This window comes from Rhinolophus hipposideros (genome assembly GCF_964194185.1).
Source record: "Rhinolophus hipposideros genome assembly, chromosome: 14".
NCBI classification, from domain to species: domain Eukaryota; kingdom Metazoa; phylum Chordata; class Mammalia; order Chiroptera; family Rhinolophidae; genus Rhinolophus; species Rhinolophus hipposideros.
In genome coordinates, this window is record NC_138060.1 from 34,852,685 (window position 1) to 34,880,242 (window position 27,558).

At 40.9% G+C, this 27,558-nt stretch overlaps 1 protein-coding gene across 4 annotated transcripts in view; it reads right to left on the reverse strand.

The window, feature by feature from the left end:
- The window catches only part of TMEM108 (transmembrane protein 108), a 263,053-nt gene that overhangs the window by 86,062 nt on the left and 149,433 nt on the right, over window positions 1-27,558 (reverse strand). The gene's annotated exons all lie outside the window — the stretch shown is intronic.

Genomic DNA, 27,558 nt, shown 5'->3' on the forward strand with positions numbered 1-27,558 from the left:
CTTGGTGATCCAATTCATCAGAGAATTAAAATGCCAAGTCAAAGAAAGTTTTCTAAGCCTGTCAGCTAAGAAGAGTTTATGCAAGGATGTAAGTAACAAGATGACTGTTAAGAAATGCTGATGTGCTAAGGGGGTGGTGTGGGGAACAGAATCTCTGGCCTCCAACAGGGAACACGGTGTAACCTAAAATGCCACTGGGAAAACTGGGGAAAGAAAGAGCCTTCTAAATCTGTGTAGTGTCCCTTGTGATTCTTATTTGTGCAATTACTTTTTTATCTCAAAGAAAAGAAGCAAATTGGATTTGGCAGAGCGGCCCATGCCCAGGAAAATTCCACTACAGTCCAGGATTAAAATGGTCTAAAAAATACTCTTTGCCTCTGTATTGACTTTTGGGATAAGCCATTATGTGTTAAGTATTCAGCCCAATAACCCCAATTCTTCTATTGGAAGGAACCACAGAGATAATCAAACACACTCTCGTATTTGGTAGAGAAGGTAATCCAAACTGAGAGGGAAGGTGACTTGGGCAATGTTACAGAGCTGGTTAGTGGCAGAGCCAGGACCCAGGAGCACAGTTACCCTGAACCAGCCTTCTGCTGCTCACCATAGAATCCTTCTCCATCACCACCCAGTGTGCAGAAGCACGGAAGTGCCACTTTCGTAGCCATGTGACATAACATTTTTTCACTGAGACCTCTCTGTCCTTAGTTACAGTGCACAGAGAAAGATGCTGTGTCAGCTGGGGTTGTTTCCAGCTGTCTCTGGTGTCTATTACAAGGTTAATTTTCATCTGATGCTATGCCTCTGAATAGTCTTGAAGGATAGCTGTTTGGAAAAAAACCACACCCCATACACCTTTCCTAAAGTGATCACTCATTCCCCAACAAAACCAATTTTGCAAATTCTAGTGGAATGATCAGGCTCTGGCTCTCCTTCCTTGGACTCTACTGCTTTCATCTGACTACATTTAAATGTGTGATGCCTCTGACTCCCATCTTCTCTTTTGCCCTGGCAGTTTAAACCTTACCTACTGATTTCACTCAGGGCTATATTTCTTTTGTTGTGACTCTTGTAGATTGCAAAAAATGGCTGCGGTTCTTTGCTTCATGGTATTTACACCCCTTGCACATGACTTTGGAGCGCTTCCCCATTAAGAGGTGAAGTTTATTGCCCCACCTCTTTAATCTGTGTGACTTGCTTTGGCTAACAGAATGAGGTGGAAGCAACACTGTGCCAGCTCTGAGGGTGGACTGCAAGAGAACAAGTCTTTTTCTGTTGGTTCTCTTGGACATCTGCTCAGCCTCTAAGTGAACAAGCCTGAGCTAGCCTGCCGGAGCTTGGGAGACCATGTGAAGCTGAGATGAGCAGCCCCAAATGAGGCCATCCCGGATCAGCCAGCCCTCCAATCACCTGGCATCTGAGCACAAAGGCACGAGTGAGTCCAGCTAAAACTAGAAGAACCACCCAGGTTAAGTCCAGCCCTCACAGCTGACCCACAGAATTGTGAGCTAAATAAGTGATGGTTATTTTAAGCCACTAAGATTTCTTTTTTTCGAGGGGGTGGTTTGGGGTGGGGTACGCAGCAAAAGCTAATGTAGGATATAGATCCCTTTATTCCTGTCTGCAGCAACGTTTGTTAAATTGGGCCTCTCAGAGGAAAGGGACATTTTCCACTTAGTTCTGTACATTACCAAGATGAGTAACTTAATGGAAATTTAGAACAAAAGTTTTTTTTTTTTTTCTTGAGAGGAATAGGGAAATGGGGAAGACTGATGAAAATTTGATTCCCATGTTCCCCCGACACTCAGCCCATCCCAAACTCTACAGCCTATGATTAGAGAAATAAATAGAAATCAACAAGATGAAGATCATGCCATGAATCAGTGCTAGGATAGTCAGACAAGCAGCAGAAAATTCTCGCCTTACAAAAGACAGAACAAAAATATACTAGGAAAATTATCCAGGGACAGGGTGAAAAACCTATAATTTTTCAGACAGCTTGGCTTCCCTGATTTTTGCTGTGCCATTTCTTTGCCACTGTCTTAGGGTCTCACCTTTGAGCCTGCCTCAGTTCCTTCAGAAAGACGGCAGGGGAGGGATAGGGTATGACATCACCTGACTGCTATGTCCGTTTTAAGTGCTTCTTAGGCCCCAGACACTAACTTCGGAAGCTCTCTCCAGGCCACATTTAACACGTGAAGATATTCCCACACCCCACAATTTAATATAATTTATACAGAACTCTAAGAGTCAAGTTGCACTTGACTAGCTGACATATTATATTACAGCTAGCTAGTTACATATTTAATGTTTACTTTGCAGTTTTATTTCTGTATTTTGGAGTCATTAATTTTGTTGATCTTCAGGTCTGAAACGTCTTCACAAGCCCTTGAAGGGCTCACAGGTTCTGGGCTCTGTGCCTAGAGGCACCTAACAGGAAAGTTGCCCTGGCCTAGTCAATCAACCAACAGTATTTATTGAGCACCTAATATCTATAAAACATTGTGCTCTAGTCTTCATCAAAGTCATTCATTGGGCATCATTTACCATGCCCAGCTAAGTGCCAAGAACCATGATAAAAATCCTGCAGCTCCTGCCCTCGAGGGCTCTCTCTGAGTTAGCCAAGCCTTGGCCCAAAGTAAAGCAAATGAAGAGAACTGTGGAGTCAGGATCTGCCTCTGGGTCTTTCCTTCAATGCACCACAAGGGTGAGCAGAGGTCATTTGGGATCATTACCACCTTCCACCTCCGGCAGCAAAGGGAGGCTGGACAATCAGTCCTAACATTCCTACTTGCAGCTGACCTTTGGTTAAGTCCTATATTCGTTCCCTAGCACACAGGATGGTCTCATGATGGATATGGTGATCTCCAGGCCAAAGGCAGGACTTGGGAGTAACAGGTGTCCCCAAACTGAGAGCTGACCTGCAGGATGATAGCATGGGTGGCACAGAGGACTCGCCCCATGAGCTTAGACATGTGCTGAGGCAAAGCTGTGTTCAAGAACCCAGTGCGCTTTTCATGTTCCTCACAGGCTATGCTGGTGGGCCAGAGCCCTGAAAGGCATGCTTTCCAGGCCCAAACTGAAAATCAAATGGCCCCAGTGGTTCTGAGCGCTCATCAGGCTATTCGAAGATCTAGTTTTCAGTAAGCCCCTTAGGTTTCTTTATAAGTACCACCTTAAGAATCAACTTGAACATGGTGTTTTGACATCAGCGTGTCAAACTTTCCTGTGCGTAAGAATGTCGTGGAAAGGTTATTACAATGTAAATTCTGACTTATTAGACCTGGGGTGGGGCCTGAGATACAACATCACTGTGTCCCCATGCCATCCATGCTGAACCACACTTTGCGCAACGCTTTGTTATACAGCCCTTTCCAGTCCACCCTAGAGCCTCCACATACTTGGTCTCATTGGATTAACTCACCAACTAAATGAAGCAGCAGCCCCATGTCATGAATAAAGCAATCGGCTCAGAGCGGCTTGCTTTAAAACCACGAGTTAGTAAACGGCAGAGCCAGCATTCTAATCCCTGCCTTTGATTCCTAGTTCAGGGTCGTTGCTATTCACTCACAGCCACAGACGTTTTTTCTTTTTAAACTTTTACCTCCCATGTTTTGTGAGGTCATTTGTCTCAAGGTTAAGGTCCAGAGTTAATTTCATCCTTTTCAAACCTTCATGCTGATAACCTGCTCTCGCTGCTCATGCTGTGTGGCAGCTGGGGAAGAAAAGGTTTGCAAAAGCATTCTAGAAAGGGATTGCGGTGTGGTTGTCTCCGAGTGATTTTTGCCCGCTAGGAAACCAATCATGCCTAGAAACACTGCTCAGAGCAGTTAAATGAATAGGCTTTCCATAGGGATTTGCAATTAGAGGGTTTCAAGTGGGGCAGAGACTGAGTCTCAGGTCCACAGACTTGGGGACAGACTGATGCTTTCTGTTCCTGACAAAAATAAAAGACCATGGAGCCAGCAAGCCATGGTCTTTCTGCGGCAAAAAAAAATATATTTAATTTTTGGGGAGAACCTATCATATACCAGATACTCAGCCAGGTGCTTTGCAAATATCACTTCCAATCCTAGCAGCAAAGCTGTGAGAGAAGGTATAGTACCCCCATTTTACAGGTTAGGAAACTGAGGCTCAGCAAGGTTGAACAGCGAAGGCACTGCAGCACCTGACTGGACACCAGGGCTGAGTGTGTGTGATGTGTGGAATCATAACACTACACCACACTACCTCTAAACTGAAAGTGAAGTCAAAGGGCGGGCAGACCTAAAGCTACTCAAATGCAGGCACCTGCTGATTTGGGGGGCAGGGACTCTCACTGTTTCCCATGCTTATCATCTCTTTGGAACATTGGATTGTATCAGGCTACCATACTTTTCCCCTTTATATTAAAAAATTCTTACTGAACAGTTACGAGAATTGTACGATGAACTTCTGTAACCTTCACACTGATTTACTAACAGTTAACTTTTGCCACATTTCTGTGCACATGTGAGAGACAGCACTGTTTTTTCCCTGAACTATTTGAAACTATAAAAATAAACTTTACCCTTAAAAACTAGGAAACAAAGGCATTCTCTTATATATCCACAGTGCAATTATGATCAGGAATTTTAACAATGACAAAACTACCGTCTAAAAATGACTTTCATTCATTCGAATTTCACTGTTGTCTCAATAACGTCCTTTATAGCAACGTTTTTGGTTTTTTTTTTGCTTTTTTAAAAATCTTGATCCAGGGTTCAATCCAAGCTCATGCAGAACATTTACTTGGCATGTCACGTTAGTCTCCTTTAAGCTGGAACTTCTCCGCAGTCAGGCCACCGCTGCTGATCCAGCATTTTCACAAGTCACTGGAAAGGATGTCACTAACGGTATCCTGAGTACACCCACTGAATGAGTGGATACCATGCCATCTTCTTAGTCTGTCAAATTTGCCACCTGCTTCTGCTGACTGTCTAAGACTTTAATGTCCCGACTCGGCAGGGAGTCCTGGGAACGACGCTGTGTAGAGGAGCCAAAGGCCACTTCTGATACAGGTTTCCAGCCTCCCCAGCCCCGCACTTGGGGGAGCCAGGTGGTTCGTAAAGCAGCACTTCCTTTGGCACCTCAATTTCTGAGGGGGGTTGTGCTCTCAATAAATGCCTACGACTGCCCACCCCTCATCTTAAAAATACAGAGATCATTCCTAATTCATCCTCCCTGATTTTCTTTCTTGAATCCTTGGTGGAGATTAAGAAGCCCCCAAATCAGGGGCTGCATGATTAGTTTGTGGCATATGACAAAAGTTAACTTTTGTGGCCAAAGTTAACTGTTGCTAAATCATGTAGGGTACAGAAGTTCATTGTAATGTTCTTGTAATTTTTCAGAAGAATTTTTTTTTTTTAATAGAAAGGGAAAAGGGGATCGCAGCCTGACACAAGCCAATAACAGATGTTCCAGAGGGATAACTGTCTTAAAGGCTTTCAGACCATCAATTCAGAAGGTCTGTCTGATTAGCGTTTGGCTCCTCAAAGCTCCTCTTGCAATGACCTAGGCCATGCGGACTGCAAGCACCACACTTAGAACAAAATTCTTTGTCATTCTTAATTTTTCTGAAATTCTGATTCTGTCATTAAAACACCCAGACTTCAAGTCTCCCTAACCATCCAGGCTACTCTGTATGTTTTATCTGAGCAAAGTGATGCCAGATGAGAGAGAAAGTCTTCCCTCCCACTGCCTTAGCGGTCCAGCGTTTAACCGACCCGAGTTGGTGCATAGGGATCTGAATTTCAGATAAACTTGATCCAAAATTTAAACATTGTGTGGGACATTCTAACACTGAAAACTTGTTTGACATTTATCTGAAATTCAAATTTAACTAAGTATCCACTATTTTATCTGGCAATGCTAAATGTAAGCCCCATGGGTCACCTTTTAAGCTTGCTGGACACCGCTGTCACCACTGAGATTCCAAATAAGGGAGAAGCCAGCATGCCATGTCCATGGCTGGCAAATGGGTGACTGCATTGCCATATCAGTGCTGGGCTGATTTTTGATAAATAAAACCACTAAGTAAATACTGAACCTAAGCACACACCATTATCGTGGTGCAGATCCACCATCCTTTATCTGTAATTTCAAAAGGCACAACCCCATGAAAACGGACAGTTTTTTATTTAACTCACCTGGCAGCGACATTCAGCCGACATGATGCTATTTATTGTCTTTATCTCACTTACTGTGAGTTGTCACACTTTTTGCTATAGAAATATTTGTTTGATCATGGAGTGCTGCTGCAGACCCCCCCAGGGATATTTTATATGATAAATGTTGTATTACATACTAAAATACTAAAAATTATGACTTCTGCATATGACTTCAAAAATTTCCAGTAAGATTTGTGACCAATTACAAAATCAATAGCCAGGAAAGACTTTAGAAAACCGCATTGTCCAATATAATAGCCATTCACCACAAGTGGCCACAATAAACATTTGAAACATTTTTAGTCTGAACTGAGATGCACTGTTAGTGTAAAATACACACTGGATTTCAAAAACTTAGTATGGAAAACAATATATTTGATTACATGCTGAGATAATATTATTTTGAATATATTAGGTTAAATAAAATATATTATGAAAACTAATTTCACCTGTTTCTTTTTCCTATTTTTAATGTAGCTACCAGAAAATTTAAAAATTACTTATGTAGCTCCTATTATATTTCTATTGGACAGTAAAGCTTTAAACAATGTTATTGTGTAAAACTTTTTTTTTTACAGTTGGGAAAACTGGATGAGAAAGTAACTTGAGACATGTGGAGAGTTAGTTGTTGAGTCTGAACTAAACCTTCGGTCTTCTGACTCCTAGCTTAGTGCTCTTTCCATTTCTCCTTTAAAAGGCCTAATACCAGCATGAAAATTCTCAAGTGATGAGTCTCTTAACAGCCTTTGGGCTTTAGACTTGGCATTGGAATTCTAAGACTATTTTTAAAGTCTGACTATTTGTGGTTCTTACTGATGGAAGTAGGAAAATCAAGCACCAGCTTGGAACCAATGGTTTCAGGTGTAACAGGATGAGAGGTAGGGAAGCAAATGAAAAAGAGTTATAGCTCACCAGTTCCATTTGATGAGATATTTCTCAACAGGTTCAGAACAGGAGAGGCTGTGAGTGCCCCGCCTGAGAGCCAGTGGAATTTCACTCAGAGACTCTGATCAGAGGTAAGCTCCTTCAATCAGCTTTGTTGGCAATGGGTCAGGGGTGGAAAATCATAGCCATGAAGGAAGATGGGAGTTGTCTTACTCTCTGGTTGACAAATGGTACAAACAAAGGTCTACCACCTTCAGAAAGATCACCTTCTAGACACAAGGTATTCAGTAATAAGATCCTAGTCTACTCAGGGAATGGTAAGTATTATCACAGTGGGAAGGGAGTTAATTGATCCAGCAATAATTACAACTCCCCAACAGGAGGCAGTGGGAAAGGACTCCTGTCCTTCAGGACATACTGTAGTTGGCTAAACTCAGGCAGAAACAAATCTCCAAGGCAAGCAACAAAGAACTTTGGGGGACAGAACAAAGCCACCAGCTAAGTGAAGTTGCCTTTGGAAAGCAGATGCAGATACCCTTTTGATTTGTCCAAGTCAGGTCTGGGCTGATCTCAGGGGCTGCCATTCTCAGCACTGTGCCTTTAGCAATGGCCTTGGTCTTTCCCATCAGAAGGAAAGGTTCCAAGGTAAGAAAAAGAGGGAAGGAAGCCCATGACATGTGTTGACAGGATTCCGTATGGCCTTGATGGAAACATAGACCATTAAAAAAGCTAAATGAAAGTTAGCAGCCTTGTCTTCAGCCCCCTGGAAGGAGCCAGAGTAACTTGAGAAAGGTCCTCTAGCTGGGGAGGCTGCTGTAATTTGAAGAGATGGAGGTGTGTGCTGCATAGGTAATTTGGGCTGTTTGAAAGCATCACTAACTGCGTTCACTGATTCACACAAACAAGCTGGGTGTTTGGGAGGCACCGGGGTGTGGAGAACTTGGCTGAGGAGTCAGTCATACAGGGCTGGGTTTGAAATGTGACTTGACTGTGAAAAAGTTACTTAATCTTTCTGATAAAACAGTTTCTTCATTAGTAAAATAAACAAGGAAATCAGCCCCGAAGGGTTCTGTCAGGGGTAGATGAGATGTGGATAAAGCGCTTGCCATTCCAAATGCCTGTTGGCCCTTCTTTAACACCTGACCTAAATCCTTTCTCACAGAGTGGCAGCAAGCTATCCATCTTTCCTCTTCCTCCTCCCTCCCCTCCTGTCTTCTCCTGTCCTCCTCTCCAAAAAAGTACCACAGAGCATTGATAATTCACTACCTGTTACAAATGGAAGGAATGGAGCATCCTAAAATGGCGCATTTTGCCACGTAACTGATCTCATGAGTCAGAAATTATCCACTTAGAAAAGGTTTAAAATACAATGTCTGATTTACAGCTTGACTAGTAATTAAAACCTACAGGCCCTTTAACTCTCAGCCAGGACACACATTATTTCAGAAGAGATTCTTTACAGCTTTGAAGTAAGTTCCCATTCCCACTTCTGTCCTGTTCCCAACATTTCTTAATGTGGGGGCAAGAAAAGGAAGGAAGGTGCTGGAAGCAGATTCAGTGTTCATGTGGCTTTCACTAGGAAATATTAACTATAATTTTCAAGTGATGGATAAAGTCCATGGCTTCTGATGAATGAACAAAAGAAAGACGGTCAATAGTCTGGATAGTACTGTGCCCATTTGATGGGAAAAAAGAACACATTTATTATTCAATCCATTAGGTAGACACTCTTTTATCTATAGAAAATATATACATAATTAATTTCTTCTGTCTGTATATCTTTGTAGACCAGAGATATTAACTTTCTAGACCAGATATTATGGATGAGCTTAGAGAGGCTCATAATCCCACTAAAGGTAAGTGCAAAATTTGTATGAACATGGAAGTTTCCAGGAAGAGAAGGTTTTAAATCCATTCTCAGAGAGGTTTGTGACTCATCCCAAATACACACAGAATGATGAACTACTGCTCTGTAAACCACCACAGAGCCTAGTCCCTTCTTCACTTCTAACTAGTTCTTTTGCTTTTAGCAAAGTCACATTAATCTCGTGGCTCTCAATGTGAGGCTTCCATCTGAGGCTGGATGAGTCCTTACTGGGCAGGACTATTCCACTCATTTCAATATGTTAAGCACCGCTGGCACCTGCCCATTAAATGCCCGTATCACTCCCTTGTCACTGTGACAACCAAAAATGATCACACACATTTCCAAATTCCCCTTAACAGGCAGTATTTCCCCTGGTTGAGAAGACAAAGTTCACCTTCTCTAACTTCTCTTCCTTCATCAGGAAAATGAGGGGATGGCTGAGACGATCTCTAGGGTCCCTTCCAGCTCTAGGATTCAGTTACATCTCACACACTTCACCCCCTCTTTGAGTGTAAAGCTTGTTCCTATTCACCCCACTATGCTGACAGATGTGTGTTCCTTGGAGGGACCAGCAAGGTACCACGACAAGTACAAAACCATGGCCTGGTCCTAGACTCAGTTCTGCTTGTGGATAGCTGTGTGCCTCTGGGTAGTTCCTTTGCCTCCCTATCTTTGATGCCCATCAACTGTAAAGAGGACGAGTTATTTGGAAGGTCAGTTCAGCTCTAAAGTTGGATAATTCTAGGCAGTACTGAGAGTAAGGTCTATGGAAGTCCCTGCATGTCAGTGCAGTTCCCAGAAGTCTCTTTTCAGATATTATAATAAACCCCACTTTAGCAAAAACATGTATGGCATCCTTACAAGACTGAGTTAGAGGCAGAGGGCCCACTATGTTCCTCCAATGCCCTACGTGTTAGACCACAGAAATCGGATGTGTAATAAAGAAAAAAAAAGACAGGAAAAGTTCTAGGGGAGGGAATAACCTAGTTGGCCTTATTGATGAGAATCTGGGAATCTGACAGCCTTATAGGAGACTGGGAGAGACCAAACTCAGATGGTAACTCCTCCCAGAGGCCTGCTTTAGCTCCTGAAGCACAGTTAAGAGCTCCCAATGTCCATGTATTTTTATTATGATGCACTAATTTTGCAAATAACTGATGGTTATTTGCTTACCTACTTACATCTTTACCGAGCATCTGAGGTCTTCAAAGACAGAGGTCATGTAGAACTCATCTTTGCCTCCTCAGTGCATACTAGCATGCAGTCTGATGCGTGCCAGAAGGGACTCGGATGAATGCATGCAAGAAGGCAGGAATAAGACTGGGCTCGTAGGCTAGAGAGGGATGAAGTGATACAAACAAGCTTGGCTTGCTTCTAGGTGGGGTTGCCTTGTGATTACTACAAAGACAGCCTTCAAGCTTTGTCTCCTTTCACTCCCAGGGGAGTCAGAGGAGCACCTGGGGTGTTAATCACTCTCTCTCTACAAAAGAGACACTTTCTGAACTCACACACTGGCTAGGCGTTCCTGTGACTCCAACTGAACCATACTGTTAATTCCTGTGCTCGCTCTCTGTCTGTATCTTTATCTAATGGGCAGTAAGACCTTCGATATTTTTCTCTAGAGATTTAACACTGTGTAAGAAATTATTTCCAAGCAATCACTATTGAACTGCTGAATTGAAGTATTGCTATTGAAAAATGACAACCCTGTAACAGGGAAGTTTGTGGGCCTTGTGAGAGAGGATTTGAACATAGTAATCAATGGGTAAAAAATTAATATTTTCTAATGATGTCGTTGATTCAGCCCCTGGACAATTTGCCTCTGGGGGTGCTGTCAAGTCCTGCCTATTTCTTGGTCCTTTTCTTGACTTCCAGTTCTTCTCTTTCTACAATAGAACTCCGGACCCTGCCTCTCAGTTAGTGAGCTCAATTTCACCTGGTTTCCACAATTCTCCATTTTGGCCCCTTGGGGATGGTGAGGATGGTATGGGGTAGGGGAAAGGGTAAGGCAAGACTGGCCAGGTGTTAGGGTATGGTTTTGGGGTCCAGAGCTGGGTTGTGTGATCATCTGAAGTAACTAGGAGTGGTACGAACCAAAGAATCACAGAAAACAGTATCCTGGAATGGGTCAACAGTCAAAATAGTGGATGTAGCAAGCAGATGGTCCAGAAGGAAGCTTCAGCACCTCAGTAATTCCATCGGCAATCCCCCTGCCCAAGCTGCACCATAACCTGGGGCTAAGGTTATGACCTTTTTCTGACAGAACTGTGCATTGATTTGAGCAGCTGGACAATTGTATGTATGTATGGGCGGCATTCTTCAAGCAGGGAGAAAATCCTGGCAGCAGAAATTGGCTAATATGACCAAGAAACAAAAGCCACATTTGATGACCAAGGTCTTCTTGGTAGAAGATGTTCATGATACCTGCCAACTTCTAGCAGGACTCCGAAAGTCCCTTCTTATGGATGGGTCAGGGCCAGTAACCTCCAGTCTCTACCCAGCTCCATCAGCCAAAAGCAGGAGAGAGGGGTGGAAAGGATACAGGCTTAAGAGGAAGATTGGGGTCCGAGTTTTATATCTGCCTCTGCAAACTACCTGTGTGACCTTGGGTGAACCACAAACTCTCAGGGTTTTACTCTCAGTATCTCTAAACCAAGGCACTAAAGAGGTTTCAAGGTCCATTTAGGATCTTAAACTTGTGGAGGAAGTTTGATCTAAAGATAACTAAATTATAGTATATTTCAGAAGGTGACCAGTGTTATGGGATGAAATACAGCAGAATATGGCAGAGAGGACCAGGGAAGCCAAAGTCAGGGGGTGGGATAAAAGGCAAGCTGCAAATTCTCTGATATTTGATTTTCTAGAATCTCAAAGAATGCCTTCAAAACTAAGTCTTCTGAGGAAGAGGGATAGGATGCCTATCAAGTTGAAATACTCAAGAAAAATGAGGTTTATGTTTCATAAAATTTGGAAACGATCTTAATTAGCATCTCTTCCCCTGACTCTAGCTCATTTCTTTGAAGAGGAGGCAGATACTATTTTCAACACTCACTAAGGGTTTACGGTGGGAATATTGACATAAAAGTCCTTGAAGCTCAGGAGGGGTGTGGTACGATTGAAAACTTCTCATCCTACCTATCAACAGGGATCCTTGGAAATCATAGAGAAGTAGTTTATAGGTGACAAGCAGCTTAGAGATCTATTACTTAAGGCTCTGTAATTATCAGTAGACTCAGATTTACTGCTCAAGGACCTGCCTAATCACTCTACATGGTAACCAATAAGTTCCCATCATTGTGAGCAGTGAACTACAAACGACTCAATAAATGATCAATAACTCACTGGAAACAAGACCATCAGGGGCTGGAACATGGGAGGGAGTCAGGCAGCAGGGCCAAGGAAAAAGCACCAGGTTCCCTGACGCTTTTCCTCTATGTGGACACATCCCGCTGAAGCCATTTAACCTCTAGCAGCTCCTGGAGCCAGTAACCTCAGTGCTCTTTGAAGAATTCATTTGTTCAAGTATCTCCTCTGGATTAAGTCTCTTTTAGGTATTAAATCATTAGCCACTGAAGCAGCTGAATGAATTGCGAGAGGAAACTCACCCTCATCCACGAATAAAGTATTCTCACTGTGACAATGCTTGTGGAGGTTTCCGTTCATCCCTTTATCCCGTCTTCCCTTGCTACCTCCTCCCTTCATGCCCCCCAGAAATGGCTAACATATTTATATGAGTTCAAGATCCAGAACAAATTGATTTATATAATTTTCCTAATTACAAAGGGCTGGGTAGAAAAGGGGAGGAAAAAGCAAAGATTGCCACATGGCACATGATGATAGTTGGTGTTTGCCAGCTCACAGACCAGGAGGACATCAAACAATGCACTTGTACTTAGTGTGAAAACCACTGGGTGGTGGTTCCCATTGACCATAATGCAAGTAATGGATTTCCTGGCAGACATTTACTGTGTGAGGCCCAGTAGTTAGTTGGCTCCCACATCTGATCCCAGAAAAGACAATGCTTGGAAAGGTCATCTGGAAATCAGGACATTTTCCAGAATGTGCATTATCTCGTAGCTTTCCAAATCTCTGTTTATCATATTATTCCATTCTTCATGGCCTCTCTTCTGAAAATTTAGGTTATCTCCTCTTCGGACTCTGAGACAAAATGAATAAGCTGTTTGGAAAATGATGTAAAGCTTTATAACAGGAAAAATGTAGGAGGTTTCCTCTGCTGCCACCATTTATATGATTATTATTTATAATAAAAGAGAAAGCCTTCCTGTCATTATATTATATCATATTAGGTACACTGTGAATATCCATAGCACTCTGGACTCATTCTTTAGATTTAGGTAAAAACGTTCGCAATATGTTTTCTAGCTTTGAATTGGAGCAAATAACGACTTGGGAGTCCGTCTTCTCTCCTTGTTTACCCTCAGCACATAAGCCCTGTCTCAGTGCCAACCACAGCACCTGGCAGACCCATGGTCGGCACTTACATACATGCCAGAATGAACAAATGAATGAAAAGCCAACTTCCCTGGAATGACAACTTCACAGAAACTGTATCCCTTTACGTTGTACATTCTTTAAGCACTTGTCCTACTTTCTTGACCCTCCATCGCACGTGGGCCAACTATAACTCAATCCATTGACTGCTTCATTTCCAGGTCGTTTGTTTTTAATCACACCACTCATTCACTGAGTTATGTCAATGGCTTTAATGAGGAGAGCACAACAAAATCACCTGTGGAGATTTAACACACACACACACACACACACACACACACACACACACACGATGCCAAAAAATGTACACATATTTTAAGAAAGGAAAAAACAGTATTAAAATTGTAATACTCAATATATACCAATAAAAAAGATAACTACAAGTCACAGTTGACTTCTGCAGTTACAAAAGGTGCTCAAAGTGGTTACCATCACTGTAATTTTAATAGGAGGTTTTTAAGAACACAATTACTACAACAAAACAACAATAAAAACCAAAAATTCTTAAATATAGTGAAGTATAATAAGAACAAGCAATGATAAGGCTGAATGGGGAATGAAGATACCAAAAAATTTAGGCTAGGGAAACTACTACAAGTGAACAAAATACTTTTAAGTTCTTATTTTTTATGAGCTTCCTTTGAGCCAAGGCAAAAGGAGATTTGAATAGATTACACAACTCTCACCATCTGAAAGAAGTAGCATATATGTTTGTCAGTAAAGATTTTTACCCTAGTATTGAATTATAAGAGGAATTTATCTCACAGGTCTTTATATAAGAGGCACTGAACAACAGAACACATTGTGTTTTTGATACTCTTTTTTAAACAAATACATGGTAACCAATATATATACTATATACATAACATACATAGTATATATAATATAATATATACACATAATATACATAGTATATGTATATATACTATATACATAATATACATAGTATAATATATATACTATATACAATCTATATACAGCCACTTTCAAGGAAAGCCAAAAGAATAATGTTAAATTCTAGGTTGGTGAAGGTATGTCTATGGAGAGTGAAAAAATAAAGTATGTAACTTCCTTGTCATTTGCCTTGATATAAAAGAATTATAGAACCTGGAGGAGAAAATAGCAAGAATATGCCATTCATTTTCAATGGTCTCACTCAGGCTTTTTGCAGAAGCTCAACCACCAGTAGACATCTCTCCACTCCACCTGGATACTTGGTAGTCCAAACGTGGGATATTTTGCTATGGCAGCTGTGTTTGCCAAGGACAGAAGGTGGAGAGAGAAAGCTTGTAGGTGGGGAATGAACGCTAGAAACAATGGTTCACAAAGGATCCCTCACACAGGGCTCAGAATCATGGCACTGTATCCTCAGCAAGAGATATAGGGAGAGGTAGGTTTCATCTGCAAGTGAGTGCTTCGCTGCAGTGCAGGCTACCGTGATCACATCTAACCCTGATTGTGTTCTGTCTGTCAACATGTTGAGAGCTCAAGGACAAGATTTTAAATGAATTATTTCAAAGCTTCAAGGTAGAACACCAAACCTTGGAGACATACAGAATGTTAGAGGCAGGAAGAAGCAGCTGTCTGGAGTGAGTAAGGTAAAAAAAAAAAAAAAAAGAACAGACACTTCTCCCAAGAAGATATATAAATGGCCAATAGATATATGAAAAAATGCTCAACATCACTAGCTGTTAGGGAAATGCAAATCAAAACCACAATGAGATACACCTCACACCTGCTGGAATGGCTGTTACCAACAAGACAAGTACTAAGTATTAGAGAGGTTATGGAAAAAAAGGAACCCTTATACCCTGTTGATGTGAATATAAATTGGTACAGCCACTGTGGAAAGTAGTATGAAGGCCTCAAAAAATTAAGAGTAGAATTACCATATGACCCAGCAATCCCTCTTCTTGGTATCCACTCCAAAAAACTGAAAACATTTATCTGTAAAGATATATGTACTTCTATGTTCACTGCAGCTTTATTTACAGTGGCCAAGACATGGAAACAACCGAAGTGGCCTTTGATAGGTGATTGGATAAAGAAGATGTGGTATATATACACAATGGAATACTATTCTACCATAAGAAAAGAAGAAATACTGCCATTTGCGACAACATTGATGGATCTTGAGATTATCATGCTAAGCAAAATACTCATAAATCAGACAGAAAAAGTTGAGAACAATATGACTTCATTCATATGTGGGATATAAAACTGAAAGCAACGAACAAGTAAGACAAACGAACAAAAAATCATAGACACAGACAACAGTTTACTGGTTACCAGAGGATAAGGAGGGAGGGGTAGTAAAAGAGGGTAAAAGGAGTCAAATATATGGTGATGGAAGCAGCACTGACTCTAGGTGGTGAACACACAATGCAATATATAGCATTGTACACTTGAAACCTGTATAATTTTATTAATCAATGTCGCCGCAGTAAACAATAAAAATTAAAAAAAAGAACACATAATCAAAGAATTGTGCATTGCCTACGTCTGGATGTGATGATTCCTAGTGGATTTATGCCAAATGGGTCCATCCAAGGAGACCCAACCTTTGATTAATGGTCAACTGGTCAGTGAGGTAGGAAACAGTCACCATCATACTCCTGGTTTTTCTTACCAAACACAAAGCACAATTTTGGGGGAGGGAGGTGCCACAGAAAAGACTTAAGACTGCAAGAGCAGACAGGGAGAGGACTGAGCCCTGGAATAATACTCTATGCCATTAATATTCCAGAAAACTTGCAAAAGTTGCATGGAGTTGAGAGGTATGCCTGCAAGTTCTGATTCACATGTGAAGAGATGTTTCAGCAGAGCTGCCCAACAGAACTTGCTGCAATGATGTAAATATTTTATATCTGCACTGTCCAATATGTGGGCCACTCGTTACATGTGGTTACTACAATTTTAAATTTAATTACATTTAATTTAATTTATCACGTGTGTTAATGGCTGTCATATTGGACAGCACAATTCTATAGGGTATGTACCAAACTGCTTCTCTTCTGGAACTGCTGAGGATCTTGAGTTTACCTGCTGGTGAGGGGTATCCGCAAGGAAAGCTGTGCGTTCCATGAGCATCCTGGTCATCATGTAGGCCCTGACAGCTTGGGCAGCAGTCTTGGCCAAATCAATACAGCCTCCCAAGCCAGTAGTGCCAACATTAAGCCTTGGGGGAGAGCAACCCCTCAGTCCTTCTGGGTCTCTGGGCGCCATTAAAAATCCACGTGTCAAAAAGCTCTTGGAAATGAGAGCTAAGATACTAGGGTTAAAAGTACTACCTCACATCTACATATCAAAAGCAACGGAAGTAAAACTAACTGGACTTTAGCAGGCACTGTGTTAAGTACTTGCCTGCTGCAGTACATAATGTGACTTGATTTTTCCAACCTCCATTCCACCTTTCTAGCTGGAGAGGTTGAAAAGCTTAAAGTCATGTTCCCTAGCTCCTGTGTGTAGCAGTGTTCTGTACCGTATGCTTGCGGCATATTGGAAAGACACAAGCGAGTGAGAGGCCGTTGTCCTGCTTCTACAGCTGCTGGCCGGTGAGCTTCTCTTCCAAATAAGAAGCAGTGAGGCAGCTCTATGCAGGGTTTCAGTATCCTTGTCCCTGCTTTGTTGGTGCTTAGAACGACGACTGTGGTGGTTGCCACAGTGGCTCCTGGGGTCAGGCAGGGGCAGTCCCTGACCTCTGCAATGCTGCTACGGTGGTGTGTCCTTGGACCTGAAGTCCCTGACTTTTACTGTCCCAGCCTCTCCAATGGTTTTGTAAGCACTTATTTCCTCACATGCAATCCCTTTCTGCTTGAACTATCTAGAGTGATTCCTGCTTCCTGTACTGTTCTCCTGATGGACACACCTGGGTTATCTTTTAGTCCCCTCAGCAACCCTCTAAGGCAGGTAACTTCCCCATTGCCTGTTTTACAGATAACCATTAAGTCTAGTTCTGTTTGTGGTAAGTAACTTGCACATTCACCTTTTTCTCCAAACAAATCTAGACCTATATAGCATGTACTGTTTCAAAAGCCAGGGCATGTGCTTAGAATATCAATGCTTCTTTTTGTGATAAATTTGTACCCAAAGCAGAAAGGGACAGAATGTAGTGGCGACTAGCAGAGGAAATGATATTATCTTTGTTAGAAAATGGTGTTTCCTATGGACATAAGTTCAATGCCAAACTAGCTGGCGTCCTGCTAAGAAAGTCACAGTTCCAAGTTCAGAGAATGACTCTCTAATCACAAGCAGCTATAAATTCTTGCTCATGAGCCATCTGGACAAGAGAATATGGAGGCTGAAGTTACCTATTACCAATGGGGAGCCCAACCTAAAAAATAGCCTTCTTTGGGTGAATCAATACTGTCACGTACGTCTCTAAAGTCCAGTATCTAAACTCGAAGGATTTTCACCTCCAGATCTCCAATACTCCATAACTCACCAACTATTCTCTTTGTAGGATGAGATACTGACCACTCCAAGTAACTTATCTGACGTAGTTTGTCTCAGGCTTGACAGGAAGAAATCAATCAGTTCTAAATTGACTATAACTTTTGCAGCAGATCTCCTACGCTTCACCCTCTAGCAGTGACTGAGGAGTCTGGAGAAGGACAGCATGACAGACTGACTTCTCTACTTTGCCCAAATGCTCCCCGCGAACTTTGATTACACAATCTCTGGATTTTCTGCACCCTTCTCACTTCTGTTTCTAACTTTGGGCCACTTGATTGTTTATAAGTTCATCCTTCCTGAGGCTGGAATTTAGAGTCAAACCAGTGAATTTGGCTTTTCAGTATCCTTAGAATCTCTAAGTATTATCACCCTGAGAGCTTCTTTTCACCCTTCCAATGAGTCAAACAGTAAGGATACAATATTCAGGGATTTAGGGAAAGTCAAATTTTAAGAATTTAGAACATCCTATTTTGGTTTGGCTTTTTCTTATTCACCACTGAAATACGATGTGGCATTGAATCATTTTTTAATTTAAGTGAAAGAAACTATTATGCAGAAATCCTTTGAGGGAGGAAAACACAAGATTAGAAGCTACTCGTTTAAACCAATAAATTAGCTATCTGTTATTATCAGTGACTACTCCTTAATGTTTATCTTTTAATAACTCAGAATAATTGTGAGCTTATCTATGAACCAGGACACTTCAGATCCATGAAGAAATTTCACTATTACACTTGTACGTCAGATGCTCCAAGCACTGGAATGATTTACTTTAACCATAATTAGGATAGAACAGTAATGGAGAAAACAGTACCATATGGAGCATACTAGAAGAACTGATAGAGCTTTCAAAGGTAGTCCACATTCAAGCCATAACTTAGCTTCAGATGACATAAATGCTCCTTGCTACCTACTTACTTATGCAGAAGATGGAATTCAACCAATTTCTCACTTGTCACTCTAATCTATTCCTTCTAATTTACCATCATAGTATTTTGATCGTTTGCCTCCAAGAAACTACAACATTTTCAGTTCACCACTGTCTGGCGTTCTTGTAACATCTGTGCTCTCCACCTTACCTGGGGTATTCTCAACAGGTCAGGATCTTTGTAAGGGAACACAGCAATAGGTTTGCAAACTTTTATAAACCATCACCTATGATCTCTTTCAGAAGCAGAGAGCTCCCCAAAACATGGAAGGCTTGTTTAAGTATTGAAATGGAGGATCTTATTTCATTCCATTAGCAGGGCATTCGGGACAAATATTTGGTTTATAATCATAAACCAAGAGCCCCTTCTCAAGAGATTTGAAAAAAATGATGCCTGGCAACAAAGGAACTCTATTTGGACTGTTGATCAAGATTTTTGCGAAACAACGCTTTTGTGTGACAGGGGTATGATTACTAGGCTACAAGTTCTTCAAAGGTAGCAACCGTATCTTCTCCTGCTTGCATCCCCAGCAGCCAATGGGATATGACATACAGTGGGTGCTTACTAAATATATGATGAACTGAGTTATCAGAATCCACAAATATTACAACACTCTCATCTCCAATGACATTCAATAATTTTGGGGATAGGGCTCCCTCCATTCTCCAGACCCTCTATCTTGGTTGAAGAGCTCACAGAATCCTAAAGCGGTGAAGAGGAAAGCTCAGTGCTGTCTCTCTTTCTCCCATTTTTGTTTGAACAATCTTTCCATGTTACTATGGTAACGTCTGGTATTAGGATGCTCTATAAATGAAAGTGGGAAGGAGGAAGAAATCATGAGTAATGCAGTTCATAGAAAAATCTGCCCAGAGGGCAACCTCTTTGGCAATCTGAAAAGCTATGCATGTCCTATTTTATGATAAATGCATTTAAATAATATATGACACTGTATAGAATAGATACGATCCACTGAGCCCAGGAAAACTGCAGTAAGTCTGAGATTTTAAGTGAATATTTTAAGACATTTGAAAATATACCAGAGGGAATTTAGTCCACAGATAAGACACTTTCTCATTTTAACACATAAAGGTAACAGCTGCGGAATTCCAAAGATGAGTACTTGAGGCTATGCTGAGTGGATGCTGGATATTAACCTGGGACCTGATCTGAATGGTGAGTACTGGTTACTATAGGCAGGGATACTGGTTACTGTAGGCAGGGATAAACTAATGAAACAAAGATATCTGTTACTGATACTTGCCCTCAGATGTGTGTACCTTTAAGACCAGGCATATCCAAAGCTAGAGCTGGAATCTGAGACAGGAGAGGAAGAGGACATGTCTGACCCTGAGCCACAAAGTCCAGTTTCTCCACACCCCTGGGGCACTGTGCTGAAGGTAGTTTATTAAAACCCAAGCTAGCAATGCTTCTGCTTGCCTGAAGCGGGCGCTATAACACCATAGGAAACCTATCCTGCCGCTAATTTTATCTGAGGACAATGGAAGAAAGCTGCTATGACTTCCTGACTTGGGACTTCGTTAACGTATCTGGGCTTCAAACCTCCATCAGCATTTATTGGAATTAGCAGCTTCTTAAAATGGAAATACTCAATGATAAATTAATGCAGCTTGGATCTTGTGAGAGGGAAAAGTAGAGCACTCTAGGCACCCTTTATATTACTCTGGAAAAGAGTAATGTTTTTTTCTGCCATTGTATGCTAGGAAGTCTCAGGACTGTCTCACTTACTGGGTGAGAAGAGGTAAGTGAGAGCATGAAGAGAACAATCACTGATTCGCAGCTAGGAAGAGTGGCGATGCCAGCATTCTTTTCAGACATGCATGAAGGAAGAGGTTTAAATTGTTGCTGCTGTAGAAAGACCACAGCCAACTCAGAAATCAAAGAGATGCTGTGTTATTACAAACATTAAGTGCCCTGGTACCCACAAAGATCTCCATCGAAAGATGTATCTTTTAGGTAGGCTGTGAAGATTCCCCCAGGAACACAAGACTGCAAGCTTCCTAGGTAGCGCTAACTCATTTTTAAAATATCCATAGCACTTAGCTACATGTAGCAGATATGAAATATTTGATGAATGAATGAATGAAACAGCTACCACTTCCAAAGAGAGCCCCCAATTCTTTCCTGGGGCTTCTCGCTGTCCATTCGGTTAAACTATCCCAGGATCTAGAGATGATGTAATATTGCCATCAGCACCGAGCTCAACAAAGTCTCACTGATGCCTTTCTTTATAAACTCAATTGTGGATAAGCCACTGGAACAATTAACGGGGAAATTTGGACCTAAAATCTACCTGATTCGGACATCTTTTATCCTGTTGCCTGCCGGGGTTGATTAAACGTGACTCCCTCACTCTCTATCATTCAACCCATTAGCAAGTCCCTTCCATCTACCTCCAAGATGTTTGCTCACTATATTTCCTCATCTCCGTGACTACCACCCTAGTCTAAGCTATCACTATCTGTTGTCTGATTACTATAACCACCTCCTAACTGGTCACCCTGCCTCCACTCCTCGACCCCTACGATCAATTCTCCACAAAGCAACCAGCCATTTTTTCAAAACATAAAGTATACCATGTTATTTCTCTCTTTAGACTTCTCTAATGGCTCCCCATCACACTTCAAACCCAAACTTCTTGTGCTTGTCTGCCCTCCATATATCTATCTCATTCCACTGGTACTCTCACTTACTGCACTCCGGCTACGATTGGCCCTCTTGCTGTTTCTCAGCAATTATGAGCATGTCCCACCTCAACGCCTTTGCTCCCTTGGTTCTTCCATGTGGGATGTTCTTTTCTGTTCATCTTAGCAGGGCATACTTCTTCTTTTCATTCAGATTTTAGCCTACTGTCATCTATTCCAAGATGCTTTATTTTTCTATTACAGTTGAGATTCAATACTACATTAGTTTCAGGTGTAAAGCAAAGTGGCTAGACAGCCATATAATCCATGAAGCAGTAAGTCTAGTACTCACCTGACACCATACACAGTTATTACAATATTACTGACTCTATTGTCTGTGCTGCATTTTACATCCTCATGCCTATTTTGTAATTGCCAATTTGTACTTCTTAATCCCTTCACCTTTTTCAAACCCTTCACCTAGTTCTGCAAACTCCCTCTCATCTGGCAAACTCAAGATGCCTTTATTGTCCACTCAATCAAACTAGCTACCCAGTCACATGCTATTACAATAACCTTGGTAGATTTCTGCATAGCAGGATTCTATCTGATGTTTTTAAAATTTCCTTATTATCTGGGTTGCCCAACTAGCCTGTAAACTCCAGGAGGCAGAGATCTTATTTATCTCATTCACCATCAAGAATAATGCTCAGCACAGTGAAGATTCCTAATATTTTTAGCAAAAATGAAAAGCAAGTCTAAAAACAATCACAAGTGAGTAGCTTTGCAAGCGAGAAAGAACTTTACTGAATGCAGGTTCCTCGACCAATCTAGGTGCTGAGTAGAGACACTTAACACCTAGCTTAAGGTACATATGAGTTGGTGAGGTGGCGCAGATGTGTCCACGTCTGATGAGAGTCTCAATCAGCCTATGTCCCCACAAAATCAATCTTATTCCCCTTGGCTCTGGGCTTTGTCTCCCTAAGGTATTCACCTATCTGGACCCTGGTGAGTCCGCTGTGGGCATCCATCTGCTCTGTGCCAATTCAGGAATCCCCTCTTTGATGGTTTGGGCCATTCAAAGGACTGATCCGCCAGGCCTGTTTTCCCAAGGCCTGTCCCATGCATAAGAATTACACCCACTCTCTAGGTATTGGAAAACGTTCTTTGCTCCCTGTACTAAGCTGTCCTCACTTGGTACTGTATCAGGACTCAAAGATACTCTTTTTCCTCTTATTGCAACAAAACCTATTATTTCCTTTTTGGTAACCCATTATTTCCCCAAACTGCTAATGTGGAACAGCTGAAGGACTTGAAGTCAGAATCCAGCAATTAAAATTCTAATTTTGTTATTTATTTACAGCTAATTCAACTCTGGATACATGATTTAACCTCACCGAGCCTCAGTTTTCTTATTTGCACAATGGGGATATTACTACCTACCTCTTAAATAAACACATGAAAGCGCTGTGTCATGCCCTCTGTAGGCAATACACATCTGAGGCAAGGAGGGTGGCAAGTCCAGAACTCATGCACTTGTCCACTGCTCTGTGGCTTCCACTGGTAGTTCCTCAAGTATTCATGTGAATGAAAGTAAAAGATTCTTCCATAACTCCATCAGGAAAGTTCCAGAACACTAAAAACACGTCTTTATCATAAAAACACAAGTATCAAAAAGGAAAGGGTGATATTGCACCATAGACTGCAGAAGCAAAGGGAATTAATCAGACCAAGTTTATTAAAGAACAAAGTTAGAAAGATGACAACACTGATTTATATAAAACTTTGACGAACTACCAGTAATGTGTTAAGTATCAAGAAGACCTCACTGATGAATGGGAAGAATTAGTGGACCTATTATATCACCACCTATTAAAAAGCTACCCATCAGGACAGCCTGACACTGAAGACTAAACCGAGGGACAAGAAACCTCTGACTTCTTCCCCACATGCATACCTCAGTGCTATGCAATCAGTAAGTAGATTGCTGCCTGGAAGAAAAGTCCCTGCAATTGTCTCCCTCATCACCAGGAATTGGCCAAAGTTTACAAGGAAGCCACATCTACTCTGTCCAGGTCAGAGTACCCAATCCCATTTTCACCCCATTCCATTTGCCCTTTACTCAGTCATATCTCACACAGAATGGAAGGAGGAGGGGCACATCTAAGCTTTTAACTTTAAATTAATTTGCCAACTCAAGCTTTCAGGTATCACTGAAAAGAGGACAGGTAGATCTGCTGCATTCAAAGGGAGAAACAGAATATCGCTTTAGGTTTTGTTTCGGGAGGGTCAAATTTTAAAAGGCACTGATATGATGAGGTCAGGTCCAACTGTTGCAAATTTCTGGATATGAGCAATGCTTAAACCATGCAAAAATATATATTGCTTTGCTAAGGATTATTAATAATACATTTGTAACTACTCAGAGATCGGCTGTAAACTTTCAGAGACAGAATGAGAATGTAATCTGTCCAGAGCAACAGAGACGAATCACTTTGATAAATTCTTTATGATGGCGCCTCATCTCTTACAACTCTTGGATTGGTTGAGTCTACAGTTAATCCTTCAGTAACTCCCACAAGCACCTCGTTACTCATCAGACTGTGACATCTTGGGTCGTAAAAGAGGTGCTGTTATATAACATAGGCACCATGTAGCAGCCTCAGGTAATGAATATTAAGTGACAGCCTCAAATGAGTTGATATCAATAAAGACCCCATCCAACCTGGCAGGCTGTGTCCTAGCAGGCATTCTGCAAGCTGAGTGACAGGTGCAGGCACTGTGTCCTTTGCAGCTTTCACGATTGCCAGCCCTCCCACCAAGCCATGACTTTACAGTTATGTTTATGGGTAAGATGGAGCCAGTAATTTTCCTTTCTCATATTATCCTTTTCCGGCTTTTGCCCTAAGTGTATAGTAATCTCTCAAAGTGAGTTGTGAAGCACTTAACTGGTTCATTTAGTCCACTGACATTTACTGTGCTTACTGATACTTGTATTTATTTCTATACGATCCCAACTTTCTCCATGCCCATTCCTTCCTCTTTATTGCCCTCCTTTGGACTGTTTCTTTTTTCTTATTCCAATAATTTTTGTGCTGTACTTGTTTGGAAGTTATTTCTGTTCTTTTAATAGTTCCCTTAAAATTTTGCCACGCCTACTTGACAATGTACAAGTTAATTGATACATTTTCCTTCCTCTCACACTAGAAGGAAGACTTTGATTCTGTTCAACTCCTCCCAACTTAAATGCTATTGTTGTCCGTCTATTTATTAAGTTTTGTTTGTTTTTCTTTAACCCGACTAATTAGACATTATATTGTTTAATATAGAAAATTGTTTGCCAATTTCTTTGATGTCTGTTCTTTCTTATATTTAAGACCTTCCTTCTGAGAAAAGTTTTCTTCTTTCTAAAGCACATCTTTTAGAAGTTCTATAAAATGAGGGTCCATTTGTGAAATGCTCTATTAAAATCTGCAAATCTCTATTAAAATCTATTAAAATCTTTATGTTGCTGTTATGCTTTAAAGTTAGTTTCATTGGATCCATAATTCTACGTTGCCAATTATCAACTATTAGCATTTTGAAGATAACCATTTTACTGTCTCCTGGATGCCGTGATGACTGCTGACAAATCAACTGTCGGTTTACCTGTTATTCCCTTATAAGTAACCTTTTCTTCTGGCTGCTTTTATGACCATCCCTTTATCTGCAATCTCATTGTTCATATATTCAGATGTGGAGTTCTTTTTCTTTATTTTTTTCTTCAGACTCACAATACTCCCAGAATCTGAATATTCATATCGTTCATAAATCCTAGAAAATATTCTGAGCTATTATGTTCTCAAATATTTCTTCTCCCTCACTGTCTCCGTTCTCTCCTTCTTGAAACCCCCATTATACTTGTGTTAGGCCTTTTCATACTATCTTCCATGTCTCATTGACTCTTTCAAATCTTTTATTTTATTTCTCCATAATATATTCCAGGCAATTTTTTAAGTTCTGTGTTCCAGTACATTAATTCTTTTAAAAAGATATTTTCTGCAGAGTATACCTGAAGCTGAATAATAATGAATGTCAACTATAATTTAATATACTGCGTTTCCCCAAAAACAAGACAATCAACTCTATTGTAGGACAATCAATTCTATTGCGTCTTTTGGAGCAAAAATTAATATAAGACTCAGCATTATATTATATTATGTTTATTATATTATAAAGACCTGGTCTTATATTATAGAAAAATAAGACCGAGTCTTATAATAATTTTTGCTCCAAAAGACACATTAGAGCTGATTGTCTGGCTAGGTCTTATTTTTGGGGAAACATGATATATATATATATATATATGGTCACAGGATGTGGAATACGGCACAGGGAATAAAGTTAATGGAATTGTAACAGCTGTGTATGATGTCAGAGGAGCAGTAGATTGGGGGAGGGGAGTTATCACTTTGTGAGGGGTATAAATGTCTATTACATTGTTTTGTACACCTGAAACTAATAATAATAAAAAAACAAGACATTTAATCTATCCACCAAGTTTCAAATTCTCGTGATTACACATTTTTTTTTTTTAATTTTGTAAGTTCTAGCTCATTCTTTTTTTTCAAATGTTACTGGTCAATTTTAATAGTTGATTATCTTATGATCCCCAAGTGTGATTTCCATTTTTTATTTGTTCAAGTATTTTTACATTTTTATGACAGATTATCTTTTTCTAAAATGGCTGCAACAATATATCTAGTTCCAAATTCCCTCTCAGAACCTTGCTAACCATCATCAAGAAGTGAAGTCTATTTTCCTTTCCCTCAGACCTGGTCAGGCCTTTGTAATTTCCTTGACAAATAGAATGTTGTGGAAGTCATGCTGGGGGACTCTGAGGCGAAGTTAGGAAAGGTGATATAGCTTCTGCCTGGCTTTCTCTGCAGATGCCTTGGGAATGAGCCTCCATGCTGTGAGGAAGCCCAGGCCACACGGAGAGGCCATGTTTGGATGTTCTGGCTGATAACTCCAGCTAAGGTCTCAATCACAGCCAGCAAGAACCACCAGAAATATGAGTGAATGAGCCTTCAGAGTCTTGCAGCAGCCAGTTATTGAGTCACTCCAGTCTTGAGTCACCCAGCTGAGGACCCAGACAACACGGGGAAGACACCAACCATTCCCTCTGCACTCTGAGTTCCTGACCCACAGAGCCCATAAGCATAGCAAATGGTTGCCTATGCCATTGAATTCTGGGGTAATTTATTAAACGTATTTATTTATTAATATAAACTTATGAATAAAAATCTTATTAATAAAAAGGTTTATTAATATAAACTTATTATAAATTTATTAAATTTATGTAAACTTTAGATTACGAGAATGAAAACCAGTAGTTCATATTCACTATCTGATAATTGCAATATCTAAAGTTCTTGGCAGTCTGAATAAATAATTCTGTCTCTCTCCCCGCTCTTCTCATTCCTTTCTCTCCCTCTTCTTTGCTGACTCCTGCTATCACAGCTTGTTTTCTTATGTATTTGGTAAACTTTCAGTGAGTTCTCAGATTTGGCTGAAGTTAATCTGTAGGTATCCTGAGGTCCCTTGGTTGAGGATGCTATCCTACCAGGAGAATTTCCATGTGTTTTGGCTGGCCCCCACAAGAGGCTAACCATTGGAATTATTTTTATTTATATCTCTTCTTGGAGTTGCCCATATGGCACATGTCATATGGATTCAAAGTCCCAACCACAAGAGAGCAGGCCTATGGTTAGAAATTCTTCAGGGAGACTACTGTTATTACTATTTTTCTCCACTAACAGCCATAGTAGTGACTGAGAGGTTGCTTCATCGGTTGCCTTTGTCGGAGGTGGAGTTTTCCTAGGCACATTCATTCAACCTACAAGCATTTAATAAATACCTTTATACATTCCTTTATAGCAGTATGATTTGTTTTCCTTTACACGATGTGTTCAGGATCCCCAAAGTGGCTGCAGCCAGGTCTGCAATTTAGTTTAAATTACCTACTTTCCACACCTATTGGAATTAATGAGAAGCGCTGCGAGATCAGGCCTATTATCTGTTTTCTTTATTTTCTTTAA